Genomic DNA, 14819 nt, shown 5'->3' on the forward strand with positions numbered 1-14819 from the left:
ATATATGCATGTATGTGTTATATAAACATGATTTAATTTAATGCATTCGATCCATAAAATTGATACGATCCACATAATGGGTCAATTATGTGGAGGTAACAATGCACATAAAGTTTTCCGTCCATTCTTTTCCCATCGAACTTTGACGATGGCCTTTATACAATATATAAAACGAGGTGTAAATGAACGTATCCCGGTGCGGAACGTGTAATGGGTACATAACGCGGTATATGGTACAAGAGATGGCTTTGAACGCCCGTCGCCATGACTGCTGATGGCATCCCACATTTTCCAATCAAGATATGCTAATTTGGCCAGTCATACATGGAGACGCGGAGGAGATAGGGTTTGTAGGAGATATGGGATAGGAGGAAAGGTAAAGGGGTATGTGTGGAGCCGGATGCATTCGTGGCTCGGGGATCGCCCATGTAATATGTATTGAAATAGGTTATGTAGTCTCTGGTGGAATTATGTAATACATGGATACATTAACATAGTTTCTTGAACTTTTTCAAACCACCGAACGATGTTTTTTATTCATATATTATTTTCCGCACAATATATTACATATTTTATTATACATTTATAACATATTTTTCAACCCAATGTTTACTGGACTATATGTATGTATATGTCTTTTTCATGATTTATTTTGAAGCACAGCAATACATTTTGTAGTTCTTTTAAATAAGTTTCATTTAAATTTATAGGGGATATTTGCTTTAAAGAAAAAAAGGACTATTTCATAAATTCGCAGAAATTATACTATCAGTAACTGGGATAATAATTAATGCACAGAGTTATTTAGCACATGAAAAAAGATAGAATTACTTGTTGAAAGGGAATATCCGCTATCATAAATATGCATTATATATTCCCGATTACAATATGATTAGATGCGATTCTAATTCCATTATATATATATATTTTTAAAAGCAGTAACTTCTCGTTAAAATTTGAACTCAAAAAAACTGCATTGTAAGTTATTTTAGATCATTTCACTTCATTGTATATTATGATTGCAATATATATAAAAAATCCCGATTGATTTATTCTCATGTCATAAAAAGTTGTTGAAGTGTATTTTCATAATTTAATTAATTAATAATAAATTATCTTTATTGATGGTTCTTAAGCCATGATTTGTAATTTTAAATATTTTAGCAATTTTTTTTTGAAAATGGTTACAATTTTCTAACTAGTCGAAAAATATAAAAAAATAATTTCTGACTAAATAAAATATTATTTTAATTGTTAATTTACAATATTTTTGTAAAGTGCACTTAGGCCGTTGGCCCTTAATTTAGTGCCAAATATAAGTTGATCAAATTTCAGTTTTTCAATTAAAAAAAACACAAATCTAAAGATATCTTTGGATATTTAATTATTTGATGTATATCATTAATTATAAAAAAATAATATTATTGAAATGGCGACCTCAGATGTAATTTTTGAATACTTTTTCGTATAATTCGGGTGGTATCTCGGCTATAATTAAGCATATGTAAATGTGTTGTTGCAAACTAACATTTGATACTTTGAGCACGCGTGATTATTGACAGCTGTCTGATTTACATTGCTGTCAACATAGAAAACTCGAATTGGATTAACCTGTATCTTCTCCTACCAGATATACACAGATATATAGATCAGTGACTATCACTCAAAAAACTCAGAATTCGAATTCCATCTGAAACTTGTTTATTTCAATTTCCTGTCGTATCTGGGAGATCAAAGTGAGTGATTATTATATAATTATAATTCTGATTGATTCATCTTCATTTTTTATATTGAATTTTTGGCAGAAATATAACATCACTTACATAGGTTTAAAATATCCAGTACGATAGACCATTTAGTTGGTGACCTAAATACATGAAAGCCCAATGCATTAGCATAGGGTTATGCGTAAGGTTCAAATCCCATATGCATCCTAAAGTTTTTCAATTTCTGTCGTATCTAGGAGATCGGAATTAATTATTATTATTTAATAATAATTCCGATCGTTCATCACATACTAGGTTTTCCTAGATTTTCCTATTCTCACAGGTAAATATTTGCGATAAATAATAAATATTAAATCGAGATAGGTCGCGCATAGTATTTATTTTAAGAATAATGTTTTTTTTATTGTTGAGAAAATAATACTTTTTTTCTCAAAAATAAAAATAATACTTTTAGTTTTTTAGATTATATGAAATTTATAATAAATATGCTACTAAACGTTTTTAAAATGATTATTACAAAATCCCTTAAATTTAAATTTTCAAATTCTTTATTCAAAACTATCTTTTAAAATTCATTGATTTTAGAATGTAAAAAAAAATAATTTATATTTATTTGTATAATTTGTATAATCCATAAGAATTCTAATATTCTATATAAACTCATCTTCATATACCATTAAAAATTAAGGCATATTTTCTGTGGATTGTATTTTTAAGGACCGGTATTAGAATCTGCACCATAGATTTTAAACGCTGAATTAAAATAGTAGTATTTTAAAATTATTTAAAAAAAATATATTTTATTTAATAAATCGTTTCTCTGTAGTTTTAATGTGTATTTTAATTAGAAGAGAAAGGGATAAGATAGGAGTTGGAGGGTCAGATATTAGTATCGATTTAATTACCACATTTCCAAGGTAGTTTAATTTGGTTTACACAGTTTCTTTCACTTTAAACAGGATCAAACTGCTTGTAGAACTATTTAAAATTACATCATTATATGATGCAATGCTGAATATTTGTAGCAATAAGTCGCTGAATTGTAGATAATGTCACATATGCTGTGGTGTGAGCTGGTGCATTATAGCTGTGCGTCAGCGTATGATTTCTTATTATTTAAAAATATGATGAAATAATGTAACATATAAGTAGATAGTATCTAAGTATATAAAGTCGTTCGCCACGACTTACACTTGGATTGACTTGCATCTCAGACGATTTGCAAGCCATCTAAGTGAACCTCATTATTATTTCCACGCTGTATTTACAGCCCTCAACCCAAATACTCTTTTACTATCACCATTAACACACACACATTCAGCCCAACGATACAAACACACATAAAGATAAAACATTTACATGAATGAGAGTCGTAAACGAATTCGTCCGATGAGACGAGCGCTGTGCGTGCGAACGGCACACGTAAAATTTTATTTCGACAGGGGCGCTAAACATTTTTCTCCTATCACTCAGACGCCGAATCGAGTTCCATTAATGTACGGTCACGTACGTTGGACTGGGCGCCATTATTGCATATGCACCGTGAATCCAAATGAGATGCATGCATGTGCAATTGTAGTGTGTGTGTCCAGGCGGCTCTAGTTCAAGTGTGACTTTGAACGAGATGCACGAAGGGACTAAATGGTGAGCTGTATAAATGAATTGTTATAACATCTATATACATTTTAAAGTCTTTTTCCAATTAAATTTTGAAATAGTGACTCAAAGCTTCAGAATATTCGCACAAATTCAGCTTCACTTTCTTCACAAAAAGTTGTCGTATGACAATCGTCAAGTGTCACATTGTATATAAGTATAACGAATATAGGTATATAAGTAAATTTGAAAATATTTTCTTAAAATTACGTATGAAGTTATTTTACAATGAATAAAATACAGGTTAATATATATTAACTGTCAACTCTGACGCAATGTTTTGTATCGATCGATACGAATACATACATATATATACGCCTAGGTGTTTAGAGATATTATATTTAATATCGTTACAATATTTACACGTATGCCTGATTTTAATTTACTCAGATACTTCCACGTTTCCATCGCGTGCACATATTTAGTATGCACATATATTTTAACACGTATGTACACTGTTCTATAATAATGTTTACACCAAATATTGTAGCTCAGTGATGTTTAACATTTTCATAATGGGCGTTCGTTCCGAATTCAACTTTTGTATGTGCGTGTGTTTATATACAGTTAATGGATATAATGCAAATGTACCTATTCACTCTACCGATACAAACCCTTACCTGCCGGTTACATCTATATGCCTTGTATAAATATTTGTTCTTATCATATGACTCGTATGGATTTAATGCAAAATAATCATATTATGAGCGGATGATTATTATTATTTCGCCAACCCTTACCGAGGATCAAAATCTTGGATGTAAATGGAACGTGTGTACATATTGTTATATTTAATTTGTTTGCTTGGATCATAAATATTATATAATATTGTATATTATAGTATCATTATATTTTTATCGTTGGGTAAACGTTTGTTGAACTTATTTTGTTTAAAAATATTATAATGATCGCAAACCTTAACATAAAAGTTATTTTACGGGCTTAAATTAATTAGCATGCTCCCGTTTTCAACATATTTATTAAGTTTTGAGTAAAATTATAAATTAACATGACGCGCTAATTTTTTTGCCACGTTATTTATTAATAATAGGGGTTAAGCCATTGTTTTTTTATGTTTGCTAAGTTTTTTGGAACACAATTGTGCTTTGCAATATCATACACTGTTTTGACTAAGCATTTTGGATTTTTATTTTCACTTTTTTTCGAGATATTTCGATAAATATATATGATTATATTAATACAGTATATTATTGTAAATATCTATATATTTTTGATAAACAGAGAACTGGATGATCGTTAAAGAGAACAAATTTCAATAGGATGATGATTTGTTATATGGACGCAAATAATTAAAAGTTCAAAACAAATCAATCTACTTCGATTGATTACAGATATAGATCGAAAGAATTTTTTTAGTAACTGCTACTTTACATTTTTCATATTTTTTGCAAAATATAGACAAAAAACCTCTTTGGATTATTGAAAAAATGAGATTTAAGTTCGCCAACAGGCAAATTTTATGACGTAATCTGTAGAAAGCCTCCATACATTTTTGCAGCGTGCCGATTCCCAATCGGAGTGGTTCATATCTGATAAATAATGTAGTTTTTAGATTACCAAAGAAAATATAAGGTCGATTAGAGTACTTGAGATAATTGTAATATTTTTTTGCCAATCAAATACTTCTGACCTCTATTAAAATCTCACAAATATTTGTACAAATTTATTTTTTATCAAATCAGTTTTTCTTACTTTAAAGTTTTCTTACCCTAAGTAAGAGAAAGGTAGAAATTAGTAAGATTTTATTAGTTAAAATAACATATTGCGAAAGACTATGATGGGCGAGATCGTTATTCTCCGAGCGATGGTGGAGAAGTTGGCGGAGGGATGTTGTCAGTGGATTCTGGTTGGTGTAGCAGCAACAGTATTGCGTAGGTTGATCCCTCTCAGGATGAGAGCGTCCATGACCATATGTTGTCTGCCAATCTGCCAGTGTCTGCTTTCTCCTCATTGGAGATCAGCCTTAAGTATTCAAGGCTGCAAAGCTTGCTAACAAATCACAGCCAATCTATCGTTGTACTCGCTTTTTAGAGCAATGAAATATGTATACGCTTTTAGAAAGTGACATTTGCTTGATGGACATCTAGGAGATCGAATTGTGCAACGGGAGTATTGCGGTAATATATTGCAAAAAATAAATATTATTTCAATGCATTGGAGAACATTTGCGTGCTATTTATGTGAAACCATTTTTTCTAGTTGTAAAGAGGGCCTTTGTGTGGTACTATCCTTTATACTATTGATCAATGATCATTTTTGGTCACAGTCATTAACGCGAGTTTCAGGAATAAGATTCCTTACACAACAAACGGAAATTCTCGATTTGACAATTTCTTAGACAGATTCTAATAAACTGAAATAATTTTTAAAAATAAACTTTAATCTTAACCAATTTTTAGTAAAACGTTTTACAGTATAAACAAACATTTTTTTTATTTTATTAATTATGTCTGTCTATTAATAAATTGTCAACAATTCTGAATGAAATATAATCTGGTAAATGAATAAGGAAGAGCAAGGAGAATATGGCATCAAACCAGGAATTTTAATGATAAAAATATTTTAAATAATAAAACATAACACTTTAAAAACTGAAGTAGAATCCAATTAATAATTATCTGAATTATTTAACAGCAGATAACGATTCAGAATTTTCTTTATGAAAAACAACAAAAAGAGTAAAGAAAACAATAAATCGAGACTCGGCGAGAAATAAACAAAAAGGCAACGTTTTTGCTAACCATATTGAGGAAATCTTCAAACCCAATGAAATTGAAATACACAACAACGACACAGGAAATAAAATAATAAAAAAAACACAATGAAGAAACACAATAATATTAGATACTAAGGAAATAGTATCTAATATTAATTCAAATAACGCACCCGGATTTGACTTAATAAGTGGCGAAATTATGAAGAAGCTTTTAAAAAAGGCAATAGTTAAACTAATATATTTAATTAAAACATGTACCCAGTGCCTAGAAAATAGCAGAAGTAATAATGATTCGCAATCCAGGAAAACCATTAAAGAAGTAAAATCGTACAGACCTATATCATTGCTATCAATAATATTTATAATATTCGATTTAATGGCATAAAATCATATTTTTTGTTAACACAAATATACAATTTATTGAAGAAAAAGCGTAGACACACATACAAAATATAAACCTAACTAAAAAAATATGTGTAGTAAATTAAATAAATTTCAGTGCTATAATTTAAATTCACTGATTTAATTATGGACTTGATTACAAATATCCATTCAATGCAATAAGCTTTTATTGTTAAATATAAAGAACGAGTTGAAGCATCTGTTATAAAGATTATTCCTTAGATACCACTCCAAGCTTCCACTTAAGCGTGCTTCTCTGTCTCGAGAGCGGAATCGATTTTGTTCTCGACCAAAAGCAAAACGATACTTCTACGAAGCACAATTAAATTTTATATAATATCACATAGCAAACACACCTTAATAAAATATTAAGTGCATATATATTTCCCTTTTTATATACGAGTAGATTCACAAATATAATATCAGCAAAATATATTTTTTTAATATTAAATATATGTTTCCTAGACTTTATCTCAGTCAGGCGTTATTACATTTATATAACAGTATATATTGCTTTCACAACTGTATATTTAATATTCTATTATTATTAATATCAATATCTTGTATATTGAATTTCTATGAAAATGTCTTCCGCTCTTCGAATTATACAATTGTCGATGTCATGGGTGCAAATGCACCGAAATTGAATTGACTCAATTCCCTCGCGAGTCACCTTGATCCGGATAGCGTAAGAAGCGATGGCGTCGCAAATTCGCTAGCAGCCAGCTCTTAGTACTTTTTCAATTGTCACCATTCGAGGGCATTAAAGAATAGTTAGAGACCCGTCGAACAATGGAGGTGAACGTGCTATATCGCCGCATCGTATCTCTGACACGTGACAGGATGATGGATGAACAGATAAGGATCCCACGTGAGGGCCGTCATGGAAAATCTGGAATAATTTTAGGAACTAAAAGAGAAAGCTGCTGGAAACAACATAAGTTATGTGTATGTAAACACATCTATTTTTGACGTGTTCCAGTATGTAATAACTCCGGGGCGAGAACATGTTATCTGATATTTTTTAGTAAAAATTGTGCTCTTTTCAATTCCGCAAAAATGTTACAGAAACTATGAGAGGAAAATATATTATTATACTTACCGCAATACTGTTAAATTACACATTTTTTGCATATTGCATAATGAAATACTCAAATCTCTGAAAGAGATTCACCAAACTGCAATTAATAATGATACATAAATTCCGATCAAGGAGAAAAAAAAAATTCATTCATATAAAACCAGATACTTTAGAAATACATATGAAAAAAGTGGGTACTTTAATACTAACTGAAATTAAAAATATATTTGGATATACTGAAATTTTTTATGTATTTGCTATCATTGACAACAGTTAAGTTTATAAAAAAATAATCTACAAAACTATTTATTTCATTTCAATTAAAAATTATTATAAACAGAAATAAAATTAGTTTTAGAATTGTATTTTTTTTATTTGCAATCTTACCTGCAAGGCATTCAGACATAATATGAGCCACTATACTGAATCTGTAGCATCTATATAATTAAATATAAATTATTGTGTGTATAATTTATAATCCATATATTTCACTTTGTAGCTAGTACTAGTTTTTATTATTAGCACAGTTTTATAAATAAAAATTTGTATCTTAAGCCCGCGGCTTCTGAGTTATTCATAGCTAATCAAAAATATAATTTATTGAATTATTAGACATAGTGTTAGTGTGAAAGTGTGTAGAGATGATGCTGAAAGTTTTTTCAGCTCATTAAAATTCATAAAGCACATAAAATATACTAAATGCTTTTGCTGCACTATCAATCCACAAAATGTATCAAATACTAAAATATAAAAATTCAAATAAAAATGTTATTCAAAAAATCGAAAATATAAACAATTTAAAAAAGTATTTTAAAAGTTGTCCAGGGACAATTAGCAATAATTTTTTTACCTTTCTTAGTGGCTAAGCACCGGGAAAATAAAAATAACACGTAGAAAACCTCCTTGTATAAACGGAATAGTGTAGTCCGTAAAGTCTCAGACTAGTAGCTCTGAGGTTGCAGGTTCGAATTTGTATTTATAAAAGGCGCTATTGATAAAAAAAATTGCTTGTTTTAAATTAATCTTTAATTTTTAAATCATTCGGAACATCTAAGTGTAAAAAATATGACACATTGATACTTCAAAAATCTAAAAATATATAAGGACGGAATGTCTATAGTCTGCAACGTCTCAGATTAGTAACTCTGAGGTTGCGGGTTCGAGCCCCGGCAGCGTTACTCGAATTTTTATTTTTAAAAAACTGTGTTATTATTACAAAACCGGCCCCAGTTGCAGTGACATCTATTGGTTATAAATTATATTACAAATGATAATTTATAATTATTATTAATATAAATGTCACCGATTCCCATATTTTCAGTCTGGTCTTTAATACTTACTGTATGTATTCAATTATGACAGTTTAATATATAAACATATATAAAAATGTCTTTGCAGGCATGTCAAGTTGTATTATTATCGACTGTTATTTTGTGGATAATCAGGTATCTGTCGTGATGTGTTTTCGTAATGATCTTAGGACGATCCGCTGATGTCTTTCGTCTCATGGTTCATCTCTGAATCGCATATGAGGGTGTTTGAGTGCCAATTGCATTGCTTCTTAGACATCCCACCGAAATATGTTCACGGTCCAGATGGTCATTTCGGCAATCGGTATACAAAGAGTCGAAAAACAAAAGTAATGTGCGCAAGTTAGAATTTATTATCTAGCGCGCGTCCTTTTTGAACAAAGAGTAGTTTTTTTGGTGGTTCTTATGAATGATTAACGTTACGGAAGGGATGTGCTATTAGGTAGTCGTGAAATATTTCAAATTATTATTGCTATTATTTGCTCACAAGATTATTCCATTGTTGTGCGAATATAATGTATGAGGCCCTACTTTCGAGACGGGTTAATCTCTCTTTTTGTTTGTTCAAATGGTCGTTAGAGTGACCTCTAAATTATTACAAATTGTACAGGTGGTTAAAACCCTAACAAACTTTTTAATAAATTAACAAACTAATTCAAGTATTATTATATGCATATTATTGCTTGCGAGTTTTTGATAATACTCATTTGCAACATTATTCCTATAGTTCGTAGCCCTCATATTTCAAACGACGTTAACTGGTCAATGACGCAGTAAAGCGCACAGTCTAAAAATAGGTAGTGTTTTCGCTTGAAGTTTGATTTTGTTATTGAAAAATATCGTCTCTCTCTCTAGAAAACTTTATACGAATCGTACTTTTATACTTACTGTTCGTGTGAGGTAGAGTGAAAAACTTGAGCGGAATCAAGTTATGTCAAGGTGCAAACAAACCGCGGCCCCTAAGGCTGGGTCGGCTTTTCACCCAGGTATTATTTAACGTGCGACGTATCGGCGGGCTTGATATTAAATATTCATAAAGACTCGATGCACGGAGACTGGCAAGTCCCATGAGAGAGAAGCGAGGGAAAATTTATGCGTCTAAAATACCACAGAACTGCCACAATCCAACAAGGGTTGGAGTTGAGTGCATCAATTGTGATGGCTCATTTGAATATCGGATTAGTTCGGAGCCTTTCACTGCGACCATAAATGTATAGAGCTCTATGATGATTGAATTGAGGTATACGTTTTACAATTACCTCGGGAAACCTCAAAGACTAAATATCAGTAAAACCAGACTATCACTAAATAAGCATTTACTTGTGGGTTGAGGCAAATGAGTTTTCTATGACAACAATTCATGTTTATTGGTTATTCTTATACACCATTTTTTATTTATATAATATTTATTATATGTTACAATAATTGTGTATTACTGTTAAGCTATATATCAGTTAAATGTATCGTACAATTCATTTAAAATTTCATTGCTCAGTATCAGTAAAACTGTATTTGTTCAGGAATAAATGATTTAGTAAGCATATTTCCACATCACAGAAGTGTTGTTAAATAGTTTGACAAAAAAAATTAACACAAACCTAACCTAACGAAAGTTAAAAAAATGTTGTTGTGGGTGACCACACACATAGTCATGGGAGATCATATTTTCTATTAGCTCGCGTTAATTACTGTAACCAAAAAGTGATTATTTACTAATAAGGATAAACTAGACAATAATTTAATCACAAAAAGGGTCTCATTACGACTAGAAAAAATAAGGGGTTCTCATAAATACTACAACACAATTCTCCGGTGCATTGAATAAATATTACTTTGTTATGAAACGTTCACAGGAATCAATATATCACTGTAAGGCCACAACATTCCCGTTGCGCAATTCGACCTTATAGATATCCATCAAGCAAATGTCGCTTTTTAAAGGCGTATATTTATTTCATTGTATATAAGGTTTGGGTTCAAATTTTACCAGCGCTAATCAGTTAAATTCAATTTTCGTTGAAACGTCAATTTTCATTGAAACGCCAGAGAAAATATAACTTCACTAATAATACACATCTACTGTAATATATACATTTAAAAATGATTTACAATATAATTTATATTAAACATAAATAGAGTTGCCTTTGTTAGAAAAATCTTCTACAGATGATCCGGGAATGATTTCATTTTTGGTTTATTTTTTTATTTTAAAGAATAAATAATTCATTATTATGGCTCCTATTGACAAATATTGTTTTTACATTACTGTTTTTTTGTAGAATGTAAATCGCTCTACATTTAGGTGTTTTTCTGGTAGCAATTGTGGCAACTATTTATTCTGAACGTGCTTCACAGATTGCTTATTGCAAGTTAATTCTTGTTACATTTAGAGTACGCTCGGGATAAGGATGCTGGTTTGTTATTGTGTGCGTGTACATATATATGAGAGGGAGAAGCGATGTAGCGTGTACTTCGTTGTCTCGCTTTCTCTTTTAAGGACAGTCGCTGATTCGTCAACGCTGATATTCGTCATTAAAGTGCAGTGAGGCACAGAAGTTCGATCTTCCCTAGTGATTTCTTTTAAATAATTTTGTGTTGATATTGGTTTAACCCAGATATGCCCACTGTCCCATGGGTAGGTTACTAAACTCGTGCCACTGTTTTTTATTTATAAATGAAATTTTAAGGGAACAAAATTTCTTAGGCATATCCGGGTTAATTGATATCAAGGCTTCAAATATATACTGTAAGTTATTCGTTCTCTTACCCGTGGATTAAAATATTTTAATTATTTTCCATTAATCCGTACGTTGTTGGTTTTTTTTACACTATTCTCTGTAAGGCTTAAAAAAGTTATTATTCTTATCGTTGCGCCAATGATAATTTTTTAATTTATTCAATGGATTCTAATGATTTAATAGAGTCGTCGAGCCATTAAACAATCTGCGAATAATTTCTTTCCCCATTTTATATCTTTTTGCCGTTGAAGAATAGCTAAAGACTTCATTATTTTTTTGACTAGTGAAAGATTTTGAATTTTGCAAATATTTAATTAATGACATCAATGTCTGGTTTCTTCGATTATATAATATATTTTTAATTGTCCGTTGAACTTTCCAACTTAGCTCAGATGTATGTATGTTAAATAAACATATATTTTCTTTTAAAATAAAAAAAAATTAAATATTCTGAGCGAAATTATTTTGAGCCACACAGTTCACGCACACAATAACAAACCAGAATCCTTATCCCGAGCGTACTCTACCTAGAAATTTTCAGCAATTCTGTAAAATATTTATTACTAATGTTTTAGCAATATAAACAAGCAACAAAAAAAAACAATGCTACAGTAAAGAATCTGTAGTATAAGATAACTTAGCTCCATTACACAGTTTGTAGATCGCATGCGGTCAACCTTGCCCTTTTTGCGGCTTGTGCAAATACGCGATACGCTGGCGGATTAAAAATAGGGCAATCGGTTGAACGCTTAAAGGTCTAAGGCAGTAACTGTTATGGTCCGAATTCCATTACAATTCAAATACTTTATACTGTGCAGCCAAAACATTTTTTTTACTAGCAGTCTTTTAATTCAATATACAGTTTTTATAAGCTACTCGTTTATTTAAATACAAACTAATATATATCAAAACTTTTTAGGGCTTTTTTTCAGTAATTTCAATCAAACAATATTTTTTTTGCAGATATCAATTTCATCGTTCTTGACACATAAATCTTGATTTTTTTAGGATTATGTTTAATAATCCTGGAATAAGTATCGCAAATCGCTCAAAATCCCGGGATCCCATGATTGGATTCTCTAGTTGGAAAAAAAGGTAACTTGATTAATAAATGGAGCAACGTAATATCTCAATTTCGTTACCATTATTTTAATTCGCCTGACAGTTTTTTTTAATCTTTCACTGAAAAACCCTGTATTGTATTACGTATAAAAAGATTTTAACCACTTCTGATAAATCGTTCATGATATTTGATACGAATGCTTAAATTAAACAATTTTGCTGTGTCTTTTACATAAAGCGTTATTTATGCATATTATTTTGGTTCGTTACAACCGAAACCGTACACCTTACGAGCGACTCCAATTTTCTAAAGCAAACAAGGAAGATTGATAATACGTCATGTTTGAATGAATACAAAAAATGTATTTTATATTAAAGTTATAGCTAAACAATGAGTTACGAGATGGAATACGTAATGGAGGGACGGTGCTTTGGGACTCCAATATTGAACCGTATATAACTAGCGATCTGAACCATAGCTATCCAACCATGATGGTATATTACGTCACAATGTCTGAGCATTCTGGTTGCTTCATAAAAAGAAAATGATACATGGTAGAAAACCGAGGAAATGTCCTATATTTCTGTCTCTTTCTGTCGCGAGTGGTATTGTCGAAGTGAAAAATGCCCTTAACGTCGGCCCTACATTGACCGATGAGTTTCGAACAAACGTCGAATATAAAAAAATACAGCTTTGAAACGATCCGTTTCATGTCAATTTATACCAAAATGGGAAAAATGACCCTTTGGCTAATTTTCAATCGATTCAATGCGAGACCCTTGCTTTACCGCTTGTACTTTTTATACGTAGGTACATACATATTTACCCGTTCGATATTTAAATATTCAGAGAGAAGCGCTTTAATAAAGTGCTTTAAAATATTGTGTATTTGTAAATGTAAACTTGAAACTCACGTTGATAAATAAACTTTATTTTTTACAAAAAATATGCTAAAATTAGTTAGAAGACGTTCAATTATAAGTATAATTTCCATGAATAATATAAGTTCAAAGTTCTCATTTCTCATTAAAAAAGCAAAATAATATTGTATATTTGGAGAGTACAGATACAAGATAAGTCGATGAATAGCATCTGAAAAACCTGGATTTGAATCCTACAAGAGTTTAATGTATTTATCTGGGAGATCAGAATGAATGATTAATATAATTATAATTACGATCAGGAATTAAAAATACGGTACCTTAGTTTTTTATTGTCGTGATTAATTATGATCAGATTCGGTTCAGTGTATACGGTATCTAAAATTTTCTAATCAAAGCTAAATCTAGCTTATATCACATATATATAAATAAGTTGACGTAAATTATTTTTACTCGGTTGACAACAATGCTGTTCCTGCTAGGGTCTGCGTGACATTGTTCTGGTTGTACGTTTAAAATTATACCGCTTTATGTGGTTAAGCATAAACTAATGTTTAAATTCAATGGTTTTTATATATGGCAATTGTCTGGTAGATTAAAATAAATAAAATGTAATATTTACGACGTAAAATGTAATGAAAGATTCTCGTTCTCACTGATAACTCATGTTAACTCATGCACGAAATTGAAAAAAAGTGTTCGTAATTGTTTAAAAGCGATTTAATAATTTGTGCTTCAGTTTTTAATACTTTTTTGAATTCCAGAAATTGCTACTTTTTTATAAATCGCAGGAATTCCTGGGATTTATATTTGTTTACAAATGAAATCCAGGTTTACAGATTTTTATTAATATTTATGTGTTAAAAATATTTTACGGTTAAAAAGAAAAACATAAAGAGAAAATTTTATAAATATCTTTGGGTGTATTATAAAAATATAAATAAATTTATGTATGAAACGTATGTTGATTTTATATAACTATAACATTTTTTTGGGTTTCCGATTTTATTAAGTATATATACATTTATGTATCTAAGCGTTTAAAGTTCTTTTTAAATTAAATCGATGTATTTAAGTTTAGTGATTACAAACATTAGTTGCAGACTTGTTTATAATATATATGTAATAAATATCGTAAAAATATAGTTTACTTCATGTGTAATGTAAGCAATGTTTTATGCAAATTATTTGCTTTCAATATTTGAAATGTCTTAATCAATACAA

The 14819-nt window shown here is 30.2% G+C and overlaps 2 protein-coding genes across 4 annotated transcripts in view; one reads left to right on the forward strand and one right to left on the reverse strand.

Annotated features, from left to right (window-relative positions):
- The window catches only part of LOC148229411 (uncharacterized), a 138762-nt gene that overhangs the window by 21173 nt on the left and 102770 nt on the right, over positions 1–14819 (forward strand). The window lies entirely within an intron of this gene.
- The window catches only part of LOC148229412 (uncharacterized), a 212193-nt gene that overhangs the window by 1195 nt on the left and 196179 nt on the right, over positions 1–14819 (reverse strand). The window lies entirely within an intron of this gene.

The sequence above is a fragment of the Plectrocnemia conspersa genome, unplaced genomic scaffold (assembly GCF_051122295.1).
Source record: "Plectrocnemia conspersa isolate PC_06_02 unplaced genomic scaffold, ASM5112229v1 ptg000011l, whole genome shotgun sequence".
Taxonomy (NCBI): domain Eukaryota; kingdom Metazoa; phylum Arthropoda; class Insecta; order Trichoptera; family Polycentropodidae; genus Plectrocnemia; species Plectrocnemia conspersa.